Source organism: Mauremys reevesii, linkage group 14, assembly GCF_016161935.1.
Source record: "Mauremys reevesii isolate NIE-2019 linkage group 14, ASM1616193v1, whole genome shotgun sequence".
NCBI classification, from domain to species: Eukaryota; Metazoa; Chordata; order Testudines; family Geoemydidae; genus Mauremys; species Mauremys reevesii.
The window spans coordinates 21,692,090-21,717,507 of NC_052636.1; the positions used below are offsets into that span (position 1 = coordinate 21,692,090).

Below are 25,418 nucleotides of genomic sequence, written 5' to 3' on the forward strand. Positions count from 1 at the left end.
TTTCTCCCCTGGCTGGTTTCCTTGCTCTCTTTCTGGTCTGTGCTGAATCTCCCAGGAGTTTCCCTGCTCAGGACTCCTGGACACATTCCTTTTCGATCTTTGTGATAATGCTCCGTGTTTATCCACTTGCTCAACATTTTTCTGCTGAGAATTGCGCTCCTCTTTCTCACGGACCATTGCATCACCTGCTGTGATAGAGACAGACACCTCAAACAGGGATGGAACAGGAAAGACCAAACCAAAACAAGTGCTGAGGACAGGTCAAATAAAAATCAGGAGCTGAACTCCCCCAAACTCTTCCCACAAACAATCCAGGAAGTGTAGGGGACAATTTCCTGGTGCAACTGCTGGAGGAACCAACTAGGGGAAAAGCTCTTCTTGACCTGCTGCTCACAAACAGGGAAGAAATAGTAGAGGAAGCAATAGTGGATGGGAACCTGGGAGACAGTGACCATGAGGTGGTCGAGTTCAGGATCCTGACACAAGGAAGAAAAGAGAGCAGTAGAACAGAGACCCTGGACTTCAGAAAACCAGACTTCGACTCCCTCAGGGAACTGATGGGCAAGGTCCCCTGGGAGAATAACATGACGGGAAAAGGAGTAGAGGAAAGCTGGCTGTATTTTAAAGAATCCTTATTGAGGTTGCAGGAACAAACCATCCCGATGTGTAGGAAGAAAAGTAAATATGGCAGGCGACCAGCTTGGCTTAACAGTGAAATCCTTGCTCATCTTAAACACAAAAAAACAGCTTACAAGAAGTGGAAGAGTGGACAAATAACCAGGGAGGAGTATAAAAGTATTGCTCAGGCATGCAGGAGTGAAATTAGGAAGGCCAAATCACACTTGGAGTTGCAGCTAGCCGGAGATGTTAGGAGTAACAAGAAGGGTTTCTTCAGGTATGTTAGCAACAAGAAGAAAGTCAAGGAAAGTGTGGGCCCCTTGCTGAATGAGGGAGGGAACCTAGAGACAGAGGATGTGGAGAAAGCTAGTGTACTCAATGCTTTTTTTGCCTCTGTCTTCACAGACAAGGTCAGTTCCCAGACAGCTGTACTCTGCAGCATGGTATGGGGAGGAGGTGACCAGCTCTCTGTGGAGAAAGAAGTAGTTCGGGACTATTTAGAAAAGCTGGATGAGCACAAGTCCATGGGGCCGGATGCACTGCATCCGAGGGTGCTAAAGGAGTTGGCCGATGAGACTGCAGAGCCATTGGCCATTATCTTTGAAAAATCATGGCAATCGGGGAAGGTCCCGGATGACTGGAAAAAAGCTAATGTAGTGCCCATCTTTAAAAAAGGGAAGAAGGAAGATCCAGGGAACTACAGGCCAATCAGTCTCACCTCAGTCCCTGGAAAAATCATGGAACAGGTCCTCAAGGAATCAATTCTGAACCACTTAAAGGAGGGGAAAGTGATCAGGAACAGTCAGCATGGATTCACCAAGGGCAAGTCATGCCTGACTAACCTAATTGCCTTCTATGATGAGATAAGCGGCTCTGTGGATGAGGGGAAAGCAGTGGATGTGCTATTTCTGGACTTTAGCAAAGCTTTTGATACAGTCTCCCACAGTATTCTTGCCAGCAAGTTAAAGAAGTATGAGCTGGATGAATGGACGGTAAGGTAGATAGAAAACTGGCTAGAAGGTCGGGCTCAACGGGTAGCGATCAATGGTTCCATGTCTAGTTGGCAGCCGGTATCAAGTGGAGTGCCCCAAGGGTCGGTGCTGGGGCCGGTTTTGTTCAATATCTTCATTAACGATCTGGAGGATGGTGTGGACTGCACCCTTAGCAAGTTTGCAGATGACACTAAACTGGGAGGAGTGGTTGATACACTGGAGGGTAGGGATAGGATACAGAGGGACCTAGACAAATTAGAGGATTGGGCCAAAAGAAACATGATGAGGTTCAACAAGGACAAGTGCAGAGTCCTGCACTTAGGACGGAAGAATCCCATGCACTGCTACAGACTAGGGACCAAATGACTGGGCAGCAGTTCTGCAGAAAAGGACCTAGAGGTTACGGTGGACAAAAAGCTGAATATGAGTCAACAGTGTGCCCTTGTTGCCAAGAAGGCTAATGGCATTTTGGATTGTATAAGTACGGGCATTTCCAGCAGATCAAGGGATGTGATCATTCCCCTCTATTCAGCACTGGTGAGGCCTCATTTGGAGTACTGTATCCAGTTTTGGGCCCCACACTACAAGAAGGATGTGGATAAATTGGAGAGAGTCCAGCGGAGGGCAACAAAAATGATTAGGGGGCTGGAGCACATGACTTATGAGGAGAGGCTGAGGGAACTGGGATTGTTTAGTCTGCAGAAGAGAAGAATGAGGGGGGATTTGATAGCTGCTTTCAACTACCTGAAAGGGGGTTCCAAAGAGGATGGATCTAGACTGTTCTCAGTGGTAGAAGATGACAGAACAAGGAGTAATGGTCTCAAGTTGCAGAGAGGGAGGTTTAGGTTGGACATTAGAAAAAAACTTTTTCACTAGTAGGGTGGTGAAGAACTGGAATGGGTTACCTAGGGAGGTGGTGGAATCTCCTTCCTTAGAGGTTTTCAAGGTCAGGCTTGACAAAGCCCTGGCTGGGATGATTTAGTTGGGTTTGGTCCTGCTTTGAGCAGAGGGTTGGACTAGACACCTCCTGAGGTCCCTTCCAACCCTGAGATTCTATGATTCTAAATAAGAGAGAGGAGGATCAATTCAGCCTTCACATCCCATCCAAATACGCAGGGGGAAGGGAGGAAGCTACTGCCTGGTGTCTGCTAGGATCTATAGGAAGCCATGAGCTATATTTACCCTGAGGATATGACCCCTGCTAGGGACAATAATGAACTGAGACACCTCCCAAGGGCTTTGTAGGGCATCCCAGATGTTTCCTTCAGGCAGTTACAGATTCTGAGGTGGTTTAATGTTTCCTCACCTGTGCAGGGAGCTCTCAGGATCTCTCTTTCCTCTGAACCCTGGAGGTCTGGGACCCATGGCTCTTCCCCTTGTTCCAGCTGGGAGATCACATCAGGCTGGGTAACAGAAAACCCTGCTCAGATGAAAGAAAAAAGGAATTCAGTTGATTTCATAAGACTTTGTCATAAAAAACATTCTATTAATTTAACTTCAGTGCTTAGTGTGACCTGGTGGGCCAGAGGCAGGTCTCACTGAAAATGCCAAGATCAGAGCAGGCTGAAAAAGGGATCACCCACTTGGGTTATCGAGAAGCTGAAAAAAGAAATCACACGGCCCCCTTTATTGCATCCCAGTTCTCTGACTCCTAATGAGCACTTAGGTCCAGTACAGTGAGAGGTTATTTCAAAACTCTGCTCACATAAACAAAATGATCTTCTGATCCCAAAGGTCAGCCACGTTACCAGGTCAGTATAGGTTTGGATCTTACCCAAAATACCATACTGCCAGCCAATTCTTAGCATCTAAACTAAAGGTTTAAACAAAAGAAAGAAAGAAAGAAAGAAAGAAAGTTAAATGGGAAAGCAGTCAGATACATTCCAAAATGGATATATCAGGTTCTTAGCAGTATTGGTGAGTTGCCGGTATGAAAATCTGCCTGGAACACATCCACAGCTTGGATGGATCATTCAGTCCTTTGTTCCAGGGTTCAGTTTGTAGAGAAGTTGCTCCAGAGGCAGGAAAGGGGATTGAAGACAAAATGGAGATGATGCAGCTGCCCTTTATATTTCTTTTGCTATGTGGCTTGTACTTCCTGTGTCCCAAACACAAGATTCACAGCATGTGGCATGGAAAAGCCTTCGAGTTCTCATTACACAGGTATACCCCGGCATGTCTTGCTGACTCAATAGGTGTATCCCCTTGGTCCTTTCCATGGGCTCATTGTACAGCTGATGACCCTCAATGGGCCATCAAACAGGCTAGGCAGTGTTGATGTCAATATGTCTGGGGGTGTCACCCAGAAACACTGCACAAGTCTGGAAATACAGATATACCCTACATATCTATAACTCACAATACAAAGGTGATACAGACATAGAAACAAAATTATCATACTTGGCAAATCATAACATTTCCCCTGACACCTTACATGGCATATCTAGCATGATTCATTTTAATTTGATAAGATTATATTATTTTATTATTAATACCAAAGTGTCTCACAATTCCATACAGTGTCAGACTTGGTAAACCAGTGAATTCCCAGGACCAGTTCCCCAGGTCCTTGAAGATGCTGAACACTGTGCTTATGAGGGACTGAAATACCCACATATCTGCTGGGAACACACACACAGACACTGTGTCAGTCTATACCCCTATGTTCACTCTTCTAGAAAATTATGATCAATTTTGTACACAGTATGGCTTGTGAGGTATCATTTGAAAATGCATAATCTACTGAATATTATCCTCCTGTTAAAATGTGTAGTAACACTGTATGTAAAGTTATGAGATTTTACAGTATGAGATTACGGAAAAAGTTACAATTCTGGGGAACACCCACAGAGCAGTTCCTCAGAGACAGCAAGGCAAACAGCTGGTCGAACTGCCATTCTCCTGCAGGGGGAAGGTGTGAAGACGACATTTACATTCCATCACAGGGACCTCTTGAAGCTGTTGTGGAAAACAACCACACGATTGATTTTGAATCAGCTCAGCCTGAGGCTCTTTTCTTGGTTAAACGTGCGCAGGGGGCGACAGCTATTGGAATACTGTCCCCCTGAGCTAAAAACCACACAAGCCTTTTAAAGCTTAAAACCACAATCAATGGCACATACATTGCACGTTAATTACCTTATTTGGAATATATTGCAAAATATGATGCAGGTCAAAAGCGAGCTGAACAAGCAGTTTTCCACATTCAGCCTTTCCTGTTATTGTTATTCCTAGTCTAGTTCGTGGTTTGACTTTTCTAACACTTCCATTGTGGTTATGTTTCACAAGCTCAGTTACTGCAAATCAGTGTGTTTGGGGACTTTCCACTACACCTCCTTAGGCCCCTTCTGCACACAAAGCCATTGTTCCCCAATTTGGGGGATTTTCCATTCCACTCTGCCTTTCTATGCCCTTTACACAGAGAAGCAAGCTCAGCTAATACTTCAGGCCTTCTAACTTGACCAAAGCTCCAAAGCTCTTTCTGTAGACTTTCCCTCCCAATTCTCATATCTCCGACAGACAGCCTGGCACCATGACTCAGCTGAGAACTGAAGTTGTTTCTAGTACAAAGGACTGAGTTATAAAAAGAGGTGAGGAAAATGCTTCAGACTCTCTCTCTCCCCTTTCCCTCTGCTCATGACAACTCCTGAAGACCTGAACGTGGGCGGCAGGGGCAGGTTAGGGGGAGTCCTGGCTGAAAGGAAAACCAGCCTGTCTCAGCACATGGTGAGAGAAACATTTGCCTTGAATCCGTTTCAGCTGGTTAACTTAGATGTTAGTTTGTGTTTTATCTTTGCATTTCTTTTGTAAACAATTCTGAGCTTTATGCCTCATTATCTGTATCTTAAAATATTTTTTTATAGTTAATAATCTTGTTTTATTCTTTATCTAACCAGTGTGGTTGGATTAAAGTGTGTTGGAAACTCCATCTGGGATAACAAGGCTGGCGCATGTCATTTTCCACTTGTGAAATGACAGACTTCATATGAGCTCCCATTGTTCAGTAGTGTGCTGGACAGCGAAAGATGCACATTTCTGGGGGAAGTCTGGGAGCAGAGAATTTTCTGGGGTTCTCCTGTGTTGCACTGTAACTCGTGAGTCACTGACTAGCAGCACTCAATACTGTGTAGCTGGGAGCGAGTTACATGCTGGAGACTGCGTGTGAACTGCCCAGGAGTGGCTGCTTTCACAGTAGAGCAGTGTAAAAGGCACCCCAGCCTGGGGAACTGAGGGGACACAGCTGTTCAACAGTCCAGGTTGCACTGTGCTTAATGTCACAGACACTCAATTTCAAAGAGTCTCCTAAAACACAGAGAAAGTAAATCCATGTCCCAGAAATCAAAGACTCCAGAGAAAGGGCAAGTCTCCCCGGCACTGCTTCTTGCTCACAGAGAGGTCCAGAGACAGAGACAATGAGAGAGTCCTGGGGAAGCTGGAAACAGGAAGCATGGGCTGGTGGGGTTCAGCGGAGAAAGGGAACAGGAAGGGCAGGGATATCACTGAATGCAGGATCTCAGCAGTACTAGATGACAGGATAGCACATATTGCAGCCCATTGGAAAACATAATCCCAACTATACATACAGAATGACGGGGTCTAAATTAGTTGTTTCCACTCAAGAGACGGATCTTGGAGTCACTGTGGATAGTTCTCTGAAAACATCCACTCAATGTGCAGCGGCAGTGAAAAAAGCGACCAGAATGTTGGGAATCATTAAGAAAAGGATAGCTAAAAAGACAGAAAATATTATATTGCCTGTATATAAATCCATGGTACGCCCACATCTCGAACACTGTGTGCAGATGCATAGACAGCTGCAGCGGCACAGCAGCCAGCAAACAGAGCTGTAAACAGGCGAGTTTCAGAGGGAGTTTACTTGGGAGACTAAGAGACCTAGGCAGAGGAACTGACAGGCTAGTGAAGGGAGTGGGTGGTGGTCTGCCAGTGTTCTGGTGCCTTTTGGGGATTTGTTTTGTTTTGTGTTTCTTGGACTAACAGGTTTTAGGTGGGAAGGCTATGACCGATACAGAGGCAGCAGGGAAAGACACAATGAGGATGACTGGATGTGGAAGCTGCGGCATGTACACGATCCTGGAGGGGGTACCTGAAAAGAGTTTTGTCTGCATGAAGTGCCACCTGATAGAGCTGATAAAGGTAATAGGTAATAAAGGTAATAACTGGAGATATACCAATCTCCTAGAACTGGAAAGGACCTTGAAAGGTCATCGAGTCCAGCCCCCTGCCTTCACTAGCAGGACCAATTTTTGCCCCAGATCCCTAAGTGGCCTCCTCAAGGATTGAACTCACAACCCTGGGTTTAGCAGGCCAATGCAGGTGGAAACTCTGGTCAAGTTTAGAAGGCGGTTCGAGCTGATGATGGAGCAAAGACATGAGGAGGCTGAAGGGATAAGCTCAGACTTGCAGATGGCAGCAGGACCAAAGAACTCTGAGGGGAGACTGCTGGGTGAGGAAAGTGAACAGTGGAAGCATGTGACTAAGAGAACCAGGCAGAGGAAAAGACGGGCCAGTGACGGAGAAATAGAGCTCAGGGACAGGTTTGCAGAGTTGGAAAATGAAGAAGGGGCACCGCAGGTGGTCACTGAAGGTGAGAGGACAAGGAAAAAGAGAAGAGCTGCTAGTCCTACAGGAAGAGGGGAAGAGTCAATGGAGACAACACCAAATATGAGCCCCAGGAGGATACGGGAAGGGTTGCGGAGGATTGCAAGGGTGAATAGGAATCGAGAGGACTTGCAGCCAGTGGGAGCAGGGGATAGACCGGAGAATCACACTGTCACCAGGAAAAAGTAGGTCTATGTGATTGGGGACTCCTGACTGAGAAGAATAGACAGGCCTGTAACTAGAGCTGATCCAGAGAACAGAAGGGTATGCTGTCTGCCAGGTGCTAAGATATGGGATGTGGACCTGAGGCTGAAAAGGATCCTAATGGGAGCGGGAAAGAATCTGTTGATTGTCCTTCATGTGGGAACAAATGGTACGGCTAGATTCTCGCTGGAACGTATCAAGGGAGACTATGCCAGCTGGGGAAGAGGCTTAAGGAAATCGAGGCTCAAGTGATCTTCAGTGGGATTCTGCCGGTTCCCAGAGAAGGACAACAAAGGTGTGAGAAGATTATGGCGACCAACAGATGGCTCAGGCAGTGGTGCTATAAGGAGGGCTTTGGGATGTACAGCCACTGGGAAGCATTCATGGATAGAGGACTGTTCTCTCGGGATGGACTCCACCTGAGTAAGGAGGGAAATAGACTTCTAGGATGGAGGCTGGCACAACTGATTAAGAGAGCTTTAAACTAGGAATTTGGGGGAGATGTCCAGGTAATCTCCACACCAGAATTTAACATTGAGAGGGAAGAAAACAAAGTAAGAGAGGATACAGCCGTGGGCAGAAGAATGGACATAAGGAGGAAGGGTAGTGTAGATACCAGTCTAATAGGTGATGCTGGTGGTAGAATGTCTGTGCCTAACCCCCGGGGAAAGAATGTCAGTGAAGCCAAACAGCAGGAATTAAGATGTCTGTACACTAATGCGAGGAGCCTAGGTAACAAAATGGAGGGACTAGAGCTACTGGTGCAGGAAGTGAAACCGGATATTATAGGGATAACAGAAACATGGTGGAATAGTAGATCATGACTGGAATACAGGTATTGAAGGGTATGTGCTGTTTAGGAAAGACAGAAATAAAGGCAAAGGTGATGGAGTAGCATTGTATATCAATGATGAAGTTAATTGTAAAGAAATAAGAAGTGATGGAATGGATAAGATAGAGTCTATCTGGGCAAAAAACACACTGGGAAAGAAAGCTACTAGAGCCTCCCCTGAGATAGTGCTTGGGGTGTGCTACAGACCGCCGGGATCTGATTTGGAGATGGACAGAGACCTCTTTAATGTTTTTAATGAAGTAAACACTAATGGGAATTGTGTGATCATGGCAGACTAACTTCCCAGATATAGACTGGAGGACAAGTGCTAGTAACAATAATAGGGCTCAGATTTTTCTGGATGCGATAGCTGATGGATTTCTTCACCACACAGTTGAAGAACCAACAAGAGGGGATGCCATTTTAGATTTGGTTTTGGTGAGTAGTGAGGACCTCATAGAAGAAATGGTTGTAGGGGACAACCTTGGTTCGAGTGATCATGAGCTAATTCAGTTCAAACTAGATGGAAGGATAAACAAAAATAGATCTGAGACTAGGGTGTTTGATTTCAAAAGGACTAACTTTAAAGAATTAAGGAAATTAGTTAGGGAAGTGGATTGGATTGAAGAACTTGTGGATCTAAAGGTGGAGGAGGCCTGGAATTACTTTAAGTCAAAGCTGCAGAAACTTATCAGAAGCCTGCATCCCAAGAAAGGGGGAAAAAATCACAGACAGGAGTTGTAGACCAGGGTGGATGAGCAAGCATCTCAGAGAGGTGATTAAGAAAAAGCAGAAAGCCTACAAGGAGTAGAAGATGGGCAGGATTAGCAAGGAAAGCTACCTTATTGAGGTCAGAACATGTAGGGATAAAGTGAGAAAGGACAAAAGCCATGTAGAGTTGAACCTTGCAAAAGGAATTAAAACCAATAGTAAAAGGTTCTATAGCCATATAAATAAGAAGAAAACATAGAAAGAAGAAGTGGGACCGCTAAACATTGAGGATGGAATGGAGGTTAAGGATAATCTAGGCATGGCCCAATATCTAAATAAATACTTTGCCTCAGTCTTTAATAAGGCTAATGAGGAGCTTAGGGATAATGGAAGGATGACAAATGGGAATGAGGATATGGAGGTAGATATAACCACATCTGAGGTAGAAGCCAAACTCGAACAGCTTAATGGGACAATCGGAGGGCCCAGATAATCTTCATCCAAGAATATTAAAGAAACTGGCACATGAAATTGCAAGCCCATTAGCAAGAATTTTTAATGAATCAGTAAACTCAGGGGTTGTACCGTACGACTGGAGAATTGCTAACGTAGTTCCTATTTTTAAGAAAGGGAAAAAAAGTGATCTGAGTAACTATAGGCCTGTTAGTTTGACATCTGTAGTATGTAAGGTCTTGGGAAAAAAAATTTGAAGGAGAAAGTAATTAAGGACATTGAGGTCAATGGTAATTGGGACAAAATACAACATGGTTTCACAAAAGGTAGATTGTGCCAAACCAACCTGATCTCCTTCTTTGAGAAGGTAACGGATTATTTAGACAAAGGAAATGCAGTGGATCTAATTTACCTCGATTTCAGTAAGGCATTTGACACAGTTCCACATGGGGAATTATTAGTTAAATTGGAAAAGATGGGGATCAATATGAAAATTGAAAGCCGGATAAGGAACTGGTAAAAGGGGAGACTACAACGGGTCGTACTGAAGGGTGAACTGTCAGGCTGGAAGGAGGTTACTAGTGGAGTTCCTCAGGGATCAGTTTTGGGACCAATCTTATTTAACCTTTTTATTACTGACCTTGGCACAAAAAGCGGGAATGTGCTAATAAAGTTTGCGGATGACACAAAGCTGGGAGGTATTGCTAACACAGAGAAGGACCGGAATCTCATACAGGAAGATCTGGATGACCTTGTAAACTGGAGTAATAGTAATAGTGAAAAGTGCAAGGTCATGCATTTAGGGATTAATAATAAGAATTTTAGTTATAAATTGGAGACACATCAGTTGGAAGTAACAGAGGAGGAGAAGGACCTCGGAGTATTGGTTGATCACAGGATGATCATGATGTGATATGGCTGTTAAAAAAGCTAATGCAGTTTTAGGATGCATCAGGCGAGGTATTTCCAGCAAAGATAAGGAGGTGTTAGTACCGTTATATAAGGCACTGGTGAGACCTCATCTGGAATACTGTGTGTAGTTCTGGTCTCCCATGTTTAAGAAGGATGAATTCAAACTGGAACAGGTTCAGAGATGGGCTACTAGGATGATTCGAGGAATGGAAAACCTGTCATATGAAAGGAGACTCAAAGAGCTTGGCTTGTTTAGCCTAATCAAAAGAAGGTTGAGGGGGGGATATGATTGCTCTTTATAAATATATCAGAGGGATTAATATTAGGGAGGGAGAAGAATTATTTAAGCTTAGCACCAATGTGGACACAAGAACAAATGGATATAAACTGGACACTACGAAGTGTAGACTTGAAATCAGACGAAGGTTTCTAACCATTAGAGGAGTGAAGTTCTGGAACAGCCTTCCAAGGGGAGTAGTGGGGGCAAAAGACATATCTGGCTTTAAGACTAAGCTTGATAAGTTTATGGAAGGGATGGTATGATGGGATAGCCTCATTTTGGCAATTGATCTTTGATTATCAGCAGGTAAGTATGCCCAATGGTCTGTGATGGGATGTTAGATGGGATGGGATCTGAGTTACTACAGAGAATTCTTTCCTGGGTGCTGGCTGGTGAGTCTTGCCCACATGCTCAGGGTTTAACTGATCGCCATATTTGGGGTCGGGAGGGAATTTTCCTCCAGGGCAGATTGGCAGAGGCCCTGGAGGTTTTTTGCCTTCCTCTGCAGCGTGGGGCACAGGTCACTTGGAGGATTCTCTGCAGCTTGAGGTCTTCAAACCATAATTTGAAGACTTCAATAACACAGACATAGGTTAGGGGTTTGTTATAGAAGTGGATAGGTAAGATTCTGTAGAATTGTCCCACCTCCGCTTAGACAGCACCTGTGCTGTTGAGGAGGAAGAAGGGCCCAGGGAAGTAGAGCAGTCAATGGGAGCAGAGGGAAACCTTCCCGTAGTTGGGACCCTCCTTCCAGATGGTGCTGGGGTTGCCTCTCGCACTGAGGTTGCCTCTCCGGGGGAGGGAACTCCAGTTTCTAGGAAAAGGCAGGTGTTAGTAATGGGAGATTCGATTATTAGAAATGTAGATAGCTGGGTCTGTGATGACCGGGAGAACCGTATGGTGACTTGCCTGCCTGGTGCGAAGGTTGCGGATCTCTCGAGGCATCTAGATAGACTTATGTGTAGTGCTGGGGAGGAGCCGGTGGTCGTGGTACATGTAGGTACCAATGACATAGGGAAGGGTAGGAGAGATGTCCTGGAAGCCAAATTTAGGCTGCTAGGGAAGAGACTGAAATCCAGGACCTCTATGGTGGCATTTTCAGAAATGCTCCCAGTTCCACGCGCAGGGCCAGGTAGGCAGGCAGAGCTTCAGAGTCTCAATGCGTGGATGAGACGATGGTGTAGAGAGGAGGGGTTCACGTTCATTAGGAACTGGGGAAACTTCTGGGATGGGAGGAGCCTATACAGGAGAGATGGGCTCCACCTAAACCAAAGTGGAACCAGACTGCTGGCGCTAAACATTAAAAAGGTTGTAGAGCAGTTTTTAAACTAGGTGATGGGGGAAAGCCGTCTGCTGCAGAGAAGCGTGTGGATCGGACACAGACTTCTCTTAGGGGAGAGTCTGATGATAGAGAATCTCCAGATTATAGTCAGGAGCAGAGGAATGAGAAATATAATGTAAGGGCCGGATCAGATGATGAACAGTCACATAAAAAAGAATCTGGCACATCAGAAAAAGGCAGGCTAATAAACAGGGACAAGTTTTTAAAGTGCTTGTACACAAATGCCAGAAGTCTAAATAATAAGATGGGTGAACTAGAGTGCCTTGTGATAAAGGAGGATATTGATATAATAGGCATCACAGAAACCTGGTGGACTGAGAGCAATCAATGGGACACAATCATTCCGGGGTACAAAATATATCGGAAGGACAGAACAGGCCGTGCAGGGGGAGGAGTGGCACTATATGTTAAAGAAAGTGTAGATTCAAATGAAGTAAAAATCTTAAGCGAATCCACAGGTTCCATAGAGTCTCTATGGATAGAAATTTCATGCTCTAGTAAAAATATAACATTAGGGATCTATTATCGACCACCTGACCAGGACAGTAATAGTGATGATGAAATGCTAAGGGAAATTAGAGAGGCTATCAAAATTAAGAACCCAATAATAGTGGGGGATTTCAATTATCCCCATATTGACTGGGAACATTTCACTTCAGGACGAAATGCAGAGATAAAATTTCTCGATACTTTAAATGACTGCTTCATGGAGCAGCTGGTACGGGAACCCACAAGGGGCGAGGCGACTCTAGATTTAATCCTGAGTGGAGCGCAGGAGCTGGTCCAAGAGGTAACTATAGCAGGACCGCTTGGAAATAGTGACCATAATACAATAGTATTCAACATCCCTGTGGTGGGAAGAACATCCCAACTGCCCACCACTGTGGCCTTTAATTTCAAAAGGGGGAACTATACAAAAATGAGGGGGTTAGTTAGACAAAAGTTAAAAGGTACATTGACTAAAGTGAAATCCTGCAAGTTGCGTGGGCCCTTTTAAAGACACCATAATAGAGGCTCAACTTCAATGTATACCCCAAATTAAGAAAAACTGTAAAAGAACTAAAAGAGCCACCGTGGCTTAACCACCATGTAAAAGAAGCAGTGAAAGATAAAAGACTTCCTTTAAAAGTGGAAGTCAAATCCTAGTGAGGCAAATAGAAAGGAGCACAAACGCTGCCAACTTAAGTGCAAGAGTGTAATAAGAAAAGCCAAAGAGGAGTTTGAAGAACGGCTAGCCAAAAACTCCAAAGGTAATAACAAAATGTTTTTTAAGTACATCAGAAGCAGGAAGCCTGCTAAACAACCCGTGGGGCCTTGACGATGAAAATACAAAAGGAGCGCTTAAAGATGATAAAGTCATTGGAGAAACTAAATGGATTCTTTGCCTCAGTCTTCACGGCTGAGGATGTTAGGAGATTCCCAAACCTGAGCTGGCTTTTGTAGGTGACAAATCTGAGGAACTGTCACAGATTGAAGTATCAGTAGAGGAGGTTTTGGAATTAATTGATAAACTCAACATTAACAAGTCACTGGGACCAGATGGCATTCACCCAAGAGTTCTGAAAGAACTCAAATGTGAAGTTATGGAACTATTAACTAAGGTTTGTAACCTGTCCTTTAAATCGGCTTCGTACCCAATGACTGGAAGTTAGCTAATGTAACGCCAATATTTAAAAAGGGCTCTAGGGTGATCCCGCAATTACAGACCGTAAGTCTAACGTCGGTACCGGGCAAATTAGTTGCAACAATAGGAAAGAATAAAATTGTCAGACACATAGAAAACAATACCCTCTGGAGCAATAGTCAACATGGTGTCTGGAAAGGGAATTCGTGGCTTACTAATCTCTTAGAGTTCTTTGAAGGGGTCAACAAACATGTGGACAAGGGGATCCGGTGGACATAGTGTACTTAGATTTCCAGAAAGTCTTTGACAAGGTACCTCACCAAAGGCTCTTACGTAAATTAAGCTGTCATGGGATAAAAGGAAAGGTCCTTTCATGGATTGAGAACTGGTTAAAGGACAGGGAACAAAGGGTAGGAATTAATGGTAAATTCTCAGACTGGAGAGGGGTACCTAGTGGTGTTCCCAAGGGTCAGTCCTAGGACCAATCCTATTCAATTTATTCATAAATGATCTGGAGAAAGGGGTAAACAGTGAGGTGGCAAAGTTTGCAGATGATACTAAACTACTCAAGATAGTTAAGACCAAAGCAGATTGTGAAGAACTTCAAAAGATCTCACAAAACTAAGTGATTGGGCAACAAAATGGCAAATGAAATTTAATGTGGATAAGTGTAAAGTAATGCACATTGGAAAAAATAACCCCAACTATACATACAACATGATGGGGGCTAATTTAGCTACAACGAGTCAGGAAAAAGATCTTGGAGTTATCGTGGATAGTTCTCTGAAGATGTCACGCAGTGTGCAGAGGCGGTCAAAAAGCAAACAGGATGTTAGGAATCATTAAAAGGGGATAGAGAATAAGACTGAGAATATATTATTGCCCTTATATAAATCCATGGTACGCCCACATCTCGAATACTGTGTACAGATGTGGTCTCCTCACCTCAAAAAAGATATTCTAGCACTAGAAAAGGTTCAGAAAAGAGCAACTAAAATGATTAGGGGTTTAGAGAAGGTCCCATATGAGGAAAGATTAAAGAGGCTAGGACTCTTCAGTTTGGAAAAGAGAAGACTAAGGGGGGACATGATAGAGGTATATAAAATCATGAGTGATGTTGAGAAAGTGGATAAGGAAAAGTTATTTACTTATTCACATAATACAAGAACTAGGGGTCACCAAATGAAATTAATAGGCAGCAGGTTTAAAACAAATAAAAGGAAGTTCTTCTTCACGCAGCGCACAGTCAACTTGTGGAACTCCTTACCTGAGGAGGTTGTGAAGGCTAGGACTATAAGAATGTTTAAAAGGGGACTGGATAAAGTCATGGTGGCTAAGTCCATAAATGGCTATTAGCTAGTATGGGTAAGAATGGTGTCCCTAGCCTCTGTTCGTCAGAGGCTGGAGATGGATGGCAGGAGAGAGATCACTTGATCATTGCCTGTTAGGTTCACTCCCTCAGGGGCACCTGGCATTGGCCACTGTCGGTAGACAGATACTGGGCTAGATGGACCTTTGGTCTGACCCGGTACGGCCTTTCTTATGTTCTTATGTTATGTTCTTATTCTGTGGCCTGGATTGTGCAGGAGATCAGACTAGATGATCATAATGGTCCCTTCTGACCTTAAAGTCTATGAGTCTATGATGTGGTCACCCCATCTCAAAGAAGTTTACTGGAGCAAATAGGAGATATTTGACACTGTGATACTGCTCCTGTGCGCTGTTCCCAAAGTGTTCTGCAGCACGGGAGGGTCTGTGACAGTGTGTGTGTGTCTCACTGGCATATTGGGGTGATGCAGAAACACGGCAGAGTAGAGGTGGCATTGTGGGGCTGGCGTGAACTTTATCTCTTCATTTCCCCTTCCAAGAACTGAAGGGACAGGAACCCTTACCCAGCGAGGTCACATTCTCATAGTTCTCCTGCATGACGTCTCTGTAGAGGGCTCGCTGAGTAGGGTCCAGCAGAGCCCACTCGTTCCTGGTGAAATACACAGCCACCTCCTCGAAGGTCACCGGCCCCTGAAAGAGCAGGAGTCCAACATTCAGTACCTGTTGCCCCACTCACACTATTCGTGGAGGAGAGGAGCCAAACAAATGGAAGCTCTGGGTGGATCACAGTCAACAGAGTCCCACCCCCATCCCATTCAGAGCATGCTGGAAACACCAGGGTGAGGGGACGAAGAGGGAGCCCTCCTCTCTCCCAGCAGAGCCATCACCCACCTACTAGCCACAGACTGATACAGGAGATGGAGCCCTAGCAGGGACCAGGGAGCTCTCCCTGGTCGGAAACCCAACACCCTCCTCCTTGTGAGGAGCTGGATGTGAAGGGCGGGGCAGCTCCCCTAAACCTCACTGCTGGGTGCCCCTTTGATATCTCACAGCAGCCACTGGTCAGTCAGGTCGGCTCCAGCACTGGGAGTCTGGTCAGCTTTCCTAGCCCCATGTAGGAGGGTTATTTTCTGTTTCACAAATTAGGTATTTCCACCTCCTAATCTCATGGGTCTGTTCCTAGAATCTAGGGCACTTAATAAACAACTCCCAGCAGGTTTGCCACACTCTGTCCTCCTCCCTTTCCCACCCAGTGCATTTCCTGCCCTGCTCCAACCTCCAAACCAGACTGCACAACCCTTTCCATCTCCAGTGTATTTGCTGTCCCTCTTCTCCAGCAGGAACCCACCAGCAACCCCCCGATAATCTCTACCTGAGTTGGCTCCACTGCAGCCATTTCTCTTCCCTGTCTCACGCCAGGCTGGGATGAGCTGGAGCAAAACATGGACGCCATTCTGCAGCCTGTCTGGGGGAGAAGGGCAGTTGTGGGGGTTTCAGAACCGGTTTTAGTTAATTACACATCATGACAGACATCCTAGATTCCTGGGAAAATGCCTGATCTCTTTATTACAATGTAGACCTGGCCCCTCCTGCCAGGTTAAGCCCACAGAGAGATTTTTAACCTCCCTTCTCCCACCCCTCACCCCCAGTAACAAAGTCTCTGAACACAAGGCTAGAAAAGAGCAGAACCAAAGGAGTCACTGTGGGGGATTCCCTCAGACACTGACCCCACGGCAGCTACACCCCAGCAGGGGGAATATGGAGTCAGGAACTGGCTTTTCCCCTCTCTGATCCTTGTTTTGTTCACTGGAAAGTGGTTCTGCCCAGGGATGCAGCAATACATGTGTCTGGGTGGATTAGAGAGATGGAAATCTCTCCCCCCTCATTTATCCCAATGCCCCTTTCAGACTCCCCTTCCCCTGTCCTCTCTCCCTGCCCCTCTGGCTGGGAAAGTCCCATTCCTGGGGGCTTTGCTCTCCCAGGGCTGGATTTTCTCCTGGCAATTGCTACTGGAAGGAGAAATGAGGAGGGGCTGTTTGTGCAGAGTCACTTTCTTGCCAGTCCCCAGCACTTTCCCTGACGTCTTTCAGTTACCTGGAGACTCTGGCTCAGAATTTAGTATTAACAGGGCCCAGGGCTGCCCTAGGGGGCTAGGACCAGCTGGAGAAAGTCATCCCCTGGGCCAGGCAGAGAAGCAGCTTTAATTAAGGTCACTTCCCAGCACAGAACCCTGCTGGGGGAGCAGCAGCTGCTAAGCCTGGTCTCCCCGATCACAATGGAGGCTGCAGCGTCTGACCCAGGAAGCTGAACCCCAGTATCCTGAGCAGAGAGGGACAGAGCGTTTGAGCAGCTTCCCTCCTTTAGCTCTCTGGGGAGAGCAGCTAATGAGAGCCCCTCCTCACAGGGATAATTGCTGATCTCTTTTGCCCCACTGTCGATCCAGAGTCACTCCTTGTCTTTCCATACAGTGACTCTGGATTAACAATGGTCTCAGTGAAACCAGAGTTCAGAAAGAATGAGTCCAGAATGCTGTGGAAGAGACCATTGTGCGGCAGTGCTGAACCCCCTTCCCACCTCCCTCACCCCCCAGATCTAGGACCAGGGCTGGGGTAACAAATTTTCCCTACGGAACCAGAAGTTCCTGCAGTTTTCAAGAGAGGAGAAAAGCAAAATCTGTGATTTCACCTCACAGTGTTTGATAAGTGGACAGAAAGTTATCACGGTGACAGGGCCTGTGGCTGGGGAATGTCGGGCAGCGCTTGGAGCCAGGACTCTGGCACAAACTGATCAGGGAGAAGGATCATGGTTAGTAGCAGCCCCCAGTACCCAGACCCCACAGGCAGGGTCCCCAGACACCCCCACAGCCCCACCGGCCCCAATGAGAGCTGGCCACTGGCGAGGGGGAGAGAAAATGGGGCACAATCGGGGGGGGGGGGGACCGGGAACATCTCAGGGGTTGGGGGAGGGGTCACCCTGGGCGCTGCTCGTGGCTCTCTAGGAGAAAGGGGGCAGGACGGGGAGGAGGGGGTCCTCACGGGAGGGGCAGCGGTAAATCCGAGGATCTCAGCCCCCTTTCTCTCCCCGCTCCTCGGGGGTCACCTGCCCCCCCCCGGCCATGTCCGGGCTGCACAGACATTTCCCGCCCGCCCGGCCCCACGCAGGGACCCCAGGGTTAATGAAGGGCTCTTCCGCCGCGATCTGCGCATGCCCAGAGCTCCACCGGCACCAACCCTTCTCCGGCCCGGGAGAGGCTCCAACGGCCCCGCGCGAACCAGGCAGAGCCGCAGCGCCCAACGCTCCTTCGCAGCCCGGCTCCGCCTCCCCACGTGACGTCACTTCCGCTTCGTGGAGAATCAGGAACTACAACTCCCAGCGTGCCCCGAGGGCGCTTCCACCCCACCCCGCCCGCCGCCCAGGTAAAGGAGGCCCCCTCTCATCCCCGCTCCTCGCAGAGACCCCGCCCCGCCCCCGTCACCGCCCCAGGAGCAGCGGCCCCGCCCGGAGCTCCCAGCCCCGCCCCCTCCCATGTGCCGGTCCCTGCCCGCGGCCGCGGCGCGTCCCCCTCGCGCCAGAGCCCGAGACCCCGGGAGCAGCTCGCGGGGCCCGAGACGCGGGGGCCTGTGGGGGGGAGGCGGGGCCGGGCTCTGCCCGCAGCGAGGCCGGGAAGGGACCGGAGGGGAAAGTGCCCCCCGGAGACTGTCCGGCCCCAGGTTCCACCGTCCTGGTCCTGCTGCGCCAGCGCCCCCACCCTGCTGCTGCCCCCCCCGCCCAGCGCCCCCACCCCCCGCTGCTGTGACAGCGCCCCCAGCTGCCAGTCACCCGCCCCTGCTCCTGCTGCTGCCCCCGCCCAGCGCCCCAGCTGCCAGTCACCCCCGCCCCGCTGCTGCCCCTGCCCAGCGCCCCCACCTGCCAGTCACCCGCCCGCCCTGCTGCTGCCCCCGCCCAGCGCCCCCAGCTGCCAGTCACCCCGCCCTGCTGCTGCCCCACCTGCCCAGCGCCCCCAGCCGCCAGTCACCTGCCCCCTGCTGCTGCTGGTGCACCTGCCCAGCACCCCAGCTACCAGTCACCCGCCCCCTGCTGCTGCCCCCGCCCAGCGCCCCCAGCTGCCAGTCACCCGCCCCTGCTGCTGCCCCACCTGCCCAGCGCCCCCAGCTGCCAGTCACCCCTGCTGCTGCTGCTGCCCCACCTGCCCAGCGCCCCCAGCTGCCAGTCACCCCTGCTGCTGCTGCTGCCCCACCTGCCCAGCGCCCCCAGCTGCCAGTCACCCGCCCCCTGCTGCTGCTGCCCCTGCCCAGCGCCCCCAGCTGCCAGTCACCCCACCCTGCTGCTGCCCCCGCCCAGCACCCCCAGCTGCCAGTCACCCCCGCCCTGCTGCTGCTGCCCCCTGCCCAGCGTCCCCAGCTGCCAGTCACCCCGCCCTGCTGCTGCTGCCCCCTGCCCAGCGCCCCCCCAGCTGCCAGTCACCCTCCCGCCCTGGTGCTGCTGGTGCCCCCACTGCCCAGCGCCCCCCCCCAGCTGCCAGGCACCCCCACCCTGCTGCTGCTGCCCCACTACCAGGAGTTTTCCTGCTCCATACTCCCCTCACGTAGCCTCTTAAAGCACCTCCCCAAAGGGCTCCCTGCTGCCCCTGTGAAGGGTGGTGGGGGGGGAAATTATTACTGTCTGTTTATGGAACTTCCATATACAATCCCGTCACACTGTCCAACTACCGTCACTTACTTGGTATAAAATCTCTTCAGAACCGGGTGCTTTTCTCTCATTATCAAATATTTCTTTTAGACCTATTTCTTCCCAGTTCTCAAGGATAGATTTAAAATATCCCGTGTGCGGTGCTGTAGTAGCCATGGTGAGCCCAGGATATTCGAGGCTGGGGCGCGGCTGGGGCGCGTCCCTCTCGCGCCAGAGCCCGAGACCCCGGGAGCAGCTCACGGGGCCCGAGACGCAGCGGCCTGTGGGGAGGCGGGGCCGGCTCTGCCGCAGCGAGGCGGAAGGGACCGGAGGGGAAAGTCCCCGAGACTGTCCGGCCCCAGGTTCCACCGGCCTGTTCCTGCTGCGCCAGCGCCCCACCCCGCTGCTGCCCCCTGCCCAGCGCCCCCCCACCTGCCAGTCACCCGCCCGCCCTGCTGCTGATTTATATACAAATGTTCCGTGTTATTCTCCATCCCATTCCTTGTGAATCTGAACACGTTCGCTTTTCTGCTGGCAGCTGTGCAGTGAGTGGAGCTTTGCATTGATCTGTCTACAGCAGTGGTTCCCAACCTTTTTGTGGCCAGTAGCACATTCAGGTTTTCAGAAGAGTGTGGCGGGCGCCAACCATTTTTCAAGGCTTATTTTCTGTTTGTACATTAAATATACAAAAAAGTCATTTAATATTACATAATATATGAATCCATAAGATAAAAACGGTAATTTTACATGTAAAAGGTATTAACTAAATTATTCAGCAATTACTTTTTCACCTTCCCATGTCAATTTGCTCTTTTTTATCTACAAAATATTTTACAAAATAAATATAAGCAGTTTTCATCTTCTTTATTTTTAAAAAAGTAAAACATTGCTGAACTGCTGGTCCAAATATATTTATTATCCTTCCTTTAACATAGACTGAAGCCTGCAGCCCCAGAGTTCTCTGTTCCCGGCCGGGGCTGGGCTGCAGCTTCTCTCCAGCTTTAAAGCCGCGGCCCCGTGCCTGCCAAGGACAGAGAACGCCGGCGCCTGCAGCTCCGGAGAAGCCGGAGAGAAGCTGCAGCCCTGCGCCTGCCAGGGACAGAGAGCACCGGTGCCCGCAGCCTGCAGCCCCGGAGAAGCCGGAGAGAAGCTGCAGCCCCGCACCTGCCAGGGACAGAGAGCACTGGTGCCCGCAGCCTGCAGCCCTGGAGAAGCTGGAGAAAAGCTGCAGCCCCACGCCTGCTAGGGACAGAGAGCACCGGCGCCTGCAGCCTGCAGCCCCGGAGAAGCCGGAGAGAAGCTGCAGCCCCGCACCTGCCAGGGACAGAGAGCACCGGTGCCCGCAGCCTGCAGCCCCGGAGAAGCTGCAGCCCCGCGCCTGCCAGGGACAGAGAGCACCGGTGCCTGCAGCCTGAGTTCTCTGTCCACGTCAGGCGCAGGGCCACAGCTTCTCTCCCCTGCTGGGCAGTAGGTGGGTGCACATAAATGCCCCAGCGGGCGCCATGGTGCTCGTGGGCACCCTGTTGGGAGCCACTGGTCTACAGCCACGTGCAGATCCCTTTCTTTAGTTGTGAAGCCGATATGTTCTGCTGACGCTGCTAGGTGTAATGCATGTTCAGTAGGGGTTTCTCCCTTACTAATGCTGCAGTGTCCTTCTCCTCTAGGTTAGTATATTAATGATCTCATTTTGGTGTCACGTGTGTCAGTTCGTTGCCATGGCACTCGTGTGCTCAGACATCTGAGGGCTTGGCTACACTTACAAATTTGCAGCGCTGCAGCAGGGTGTGAAAACACACCCTCTCCAGCGCTGCAAATTGCGGCGCTGCAAAGCGCCAGTGTGGTCAAAGCCCCAGCGCTGTCCGTTATTCCCCACACGGAGGTGGAGTACGGACAGTGCTGGGAGAGCTTTCTCCCAGCGCTGGCGCTTTGACTACACTTAGCGCTTCAAAACGCTGCCGCGGCAGCGCTTTGAAGTGCTAAGTGTAGCCACAGCCTTAGGATGCTCTGCAGAAAAGCTCCTTGAGTGGGGTGATCCACAGGGAGTAGCTCAAACCTCCAAAGGGCCTGGCCGGGGCAGGACATTGGCACAGCAAGGGAGGGGTGTGGCAGTGACATCACAAAGGCCTTTTGCAGGACCTCAGACTATTGGTCCAAGGTGGTGGGGAGCTGGTGACCTCACAGAGAGATGCTGACATCAGCCAGGCACGACAGGGGCGAGGGGCCAGGGAAACCTCAGAGACCCCTGTGGCTTTGCTTCAGCAAGTCTCCTTCTCCGGGTCTCTCTTTGAGGACTGAGAGAGTATTCGGGTTCACAGACGTGAGCACCAGGAGGAACCTCTTTCGAGTTTTCTCCTTCCCTTTCAGTGATTTTACTAGAAAACAGCCGTCCCTGTTTAGAAGGTAAGAGCTTCCTCGAGGTTTGAAACCTGTTCAGTCTGATCCATCTGGTGGGAGTTGAATTCTAGGCATGGAAAACACGAGCTTAAGGAGGCAGAATTTTATTGCACACCTGGGATTTTGTCCCTTAGAATCATTGGGGACATTAGGGTTTGTCCTTTTTGTTTCACCTTTTCCTCCATCCCTCCCTCCCTCCTTTCGCTTCTTCTCTTGCTTCTTTTGTCCTTTCTCCTGTTCCCCTCCCAACACCAGGAGGTAGGTAGGATGGGGTGTGTGTGTGTGTTGTGGGGGAGGGCTCTGCAGCTCCCACTGTGGGAGGTCCACCCAAAAATGTGGGGCTGAAATAGTGCTCAGGCAGTCAGGACCAGATTAACCTTCTGTGGGTCCTGGTACCAAACATATTTGTAGGCCCCTATATAGTCACTGTGGGCCTGGTGGGGCAGTGCCATTGGTGCCATAGGATACCCGCTACTGAACCTCAGAGACATATTTCATTTTGATCACACACCTCTCCATGACTATATGCATTGCTATACACAGCTCCCTCAGCCCCCGGGTTTTCTTATTGAGCTGTACACCCATGTGGGTTTACCAGTGTCCACAGTGAGCAGAACTTTCATAGCGATCAAGGAAACTCCCCAGATTTATCTCCTTCCTCATTCAGACCTTCTCTAGCCATGTCTCCAGTACCCACCCCCCCATGTCACCAGTCACGGCATTGCTTGAACCTTGCAACGGCAGCACTAGGGACTCTAAATCCTCAGCCCTGGCCCTAGGCAGCTGCAGACTCTGCAGTTAGGCACTTCCCTCCTCTAGGCCATGGCTTTAAATACCTGCGATTCCCATCACCTGCAGCAGAGGCCACCAATTCCCACGCCCCCCTCAGCCAGCACCTAGTCGTGCAGAAAGTGAAGCCTGGATGATTTTGGAGGCTGGGATGCCAGGAGATTCCCGTCCCGGAGCAGCAGCTCTGCAACAAGCTCACATGCCCCCCCTCCGCTGTGAGACCAGGACCCTGTGAAGACAGTGGGGTTACCCCGTGTATAACCAGTTCTGGCCAAAGCCTGTTGAAGTGAGTGGGAGGCTTTTCATTGTCTTTAATGGGCTGTGTATAGACGCAAAGGCCCCATTCTAGACTCCAGGAGCAAAGTGCCTGCTGTGTAGCACTGGTTTACTAGTGTAACAGGAAGGTCTCACATCACCTAGTGAATAAGCAACACCTCCTACAGCACCTAACTTTTTCTGAGACGCTTCCCACCCAATTACTAAATGTGAACCTGCTTCCCTTACAAGGGCTGAACATATCAGGTGAGATGGTCACAAAAGAGATGGTGAGATGGTGATTCTGAGTTCAGCAGGGATTTTGGATGCGCACAGAACACAGACAGGACTGGTTCCCGCATGGTTACTGCAGTAAAGTGGAATAATTTTCAGCTTGTGTGATTGGAAGATGTCTGGATCCATCTTATAAGACTGTCCTACATAAATGAGGAAAACTTGAGGTGCCTTTATTATTCTTTTGTTCCACTCTTTGTTTCTATGGGGGATTTGCCAGTGCAATGTCACTGTCTTCCTTTTAAACAAGCAAAACTTTAAAAAAATGGTAATGGCTGTTGAAAATAGCAATTCCAGCCCTAGTGAGCACTGGGAAGACCCCAGCATTTGTTGCTCAATTTTATCCTACTTTTTCTACAGCAAATGACAGTGGATCAGCATATTTGATTTGGGAGAAATGAAGTAACAGCTGCCCAAATTGAGCTTGAGCACTTCTGAATTTTGAGGGTGTTCAAATCTGGAAGGCAGGCGCTAGATTCCCTTTCTGAACATTAGCTAAATCTGGAAAGGAAAAAGTCAATTTCTATTTTCATGGCTCAGAAGTGGAAATCCTCCTGTGCTGTTTCTGAAGCTGCCCAGGTCCTCTAGTAAAGCCTCCCCTCCCTTACTTACCATTTTAACTTCTGGTGGGATCCACATACCTCCCTTGCCAGGCTTCAGATAGAAGGGGACACTGTCCATTTAGTCCCCCCAGTTCCTTCCTTGGGGGCTGCCAGGCGAGGTCACACCAGCATCCCTAAGCCAGTCTGGGGAAGTCTTCTGAGGGTGCTACCTGGGCCAAAGCCTTCTACTCCTTGGGCACACTTGTTCCCCATTCACACTGCCACCCCCTGCTAGCAGCCAGCTCCTCAGCCACAGCAAGCTGCAGCGCATGGAGTCTCGCAGCTTCCCCCCTCCCTTTCCTGTTGATAGCAGCCAAGGGAATGCTGGGAAATGTAGTTCCTTCCCTGCTCCAAGGCAGGGAGCTGGCCAAGGAACTACAGCTCCCAGGGCCCCGTGGAGTCTCAGCTCCCATGCTGGATCCGGGCTGCTCTAAGGCTCCGTTTCTGCAGAGGGGAGGAAGCGAGTGTTACAGGCCTGGAAAATCCTTGGCGTTCTCGTTACACAGGCATTCCCCGGCATGTCTTGCTGACTCAATCGGTGTATCCCCTTGATCCTTTCCATGGATTCATTGTACAGCTGATGACCCTGGACGGGCCATCAAACAGGCTAGGCAGTGCTGATGCCAATAGATCTGAGGGTGTCACCCAGAAACACAGTCCACAGTCTGGAATACAGATATACCCTACGTATCTATATCTCACAATACAAAGGCGATACAAACAAAAAAAATGATCATACTTGGAAAATTATAACATTTTCCCTGACACCTAACATGGCATATCTAGCACAATTCATTATTAATACCAATATGATAAAATTGCAAAGTAATAATAATAGGAAGCGTCTCACAATTCCATGCAGTGTCACACTTAGTAAACCAGGTCCTTGAAGATGCAGAACACTTTGCTTAGGAGGGATTGAAAAACCCACATATCTGCTGGGAACACACACACAGGCCCTGTGTCAGTCTGTAATCCTATGTTCACTCTTCTGGAAAATTATGATCAATTTTGTACACAGTATGGTTTGTGAAGTATCACTTGAAATCACATAATCTACTGAATATTATCCTCCTGTTAAAATGTGTAGCAACACTGTATGTAAAGTTATGAGATTTTACTGTAGGATATTACAAAAAGTTACAATTCTGGGGAACACCCACAGACCAGTTCCTCAGAGACAGCAAGACAAACAGCAATTCACTGGCAGGGGGAAGGTGTGAAGAAGACATTTACATTCTATCAGAGGGAGACCTGAAACTCATATCTCCAACAGACAGCCTGTCACCATGACTCAGCTGAGAATTGAAGTTGTTTCTAATAGAAAGGACTGAATTATAAAAAGAGGTGAGGAAAATGCTTGGGACTCTCTCTCTCGCCCCTTTCCCTCTGCCCATGACAAATCCTGAAGAACTGAACTTGGGAGGCAGGGGCAGGTTACGGGGGAGTCCTGGCTGAAAGGAAAACCAGCCTGTCTCAGCACATGGAGAGAGAAACATT

At 48.9% G+C, this 25,418-nt stretch overlaps 1 pseudogene; it reads left to right on the plus strand.

Moving 5' to 3' along the window:
- The window catches only part of LOC120381686, a 205,594-nt pseudogene that overhangs the window by 48,801 nt on the left and 131,375 nt on the right, over window positions 1-25,418 (plus strand).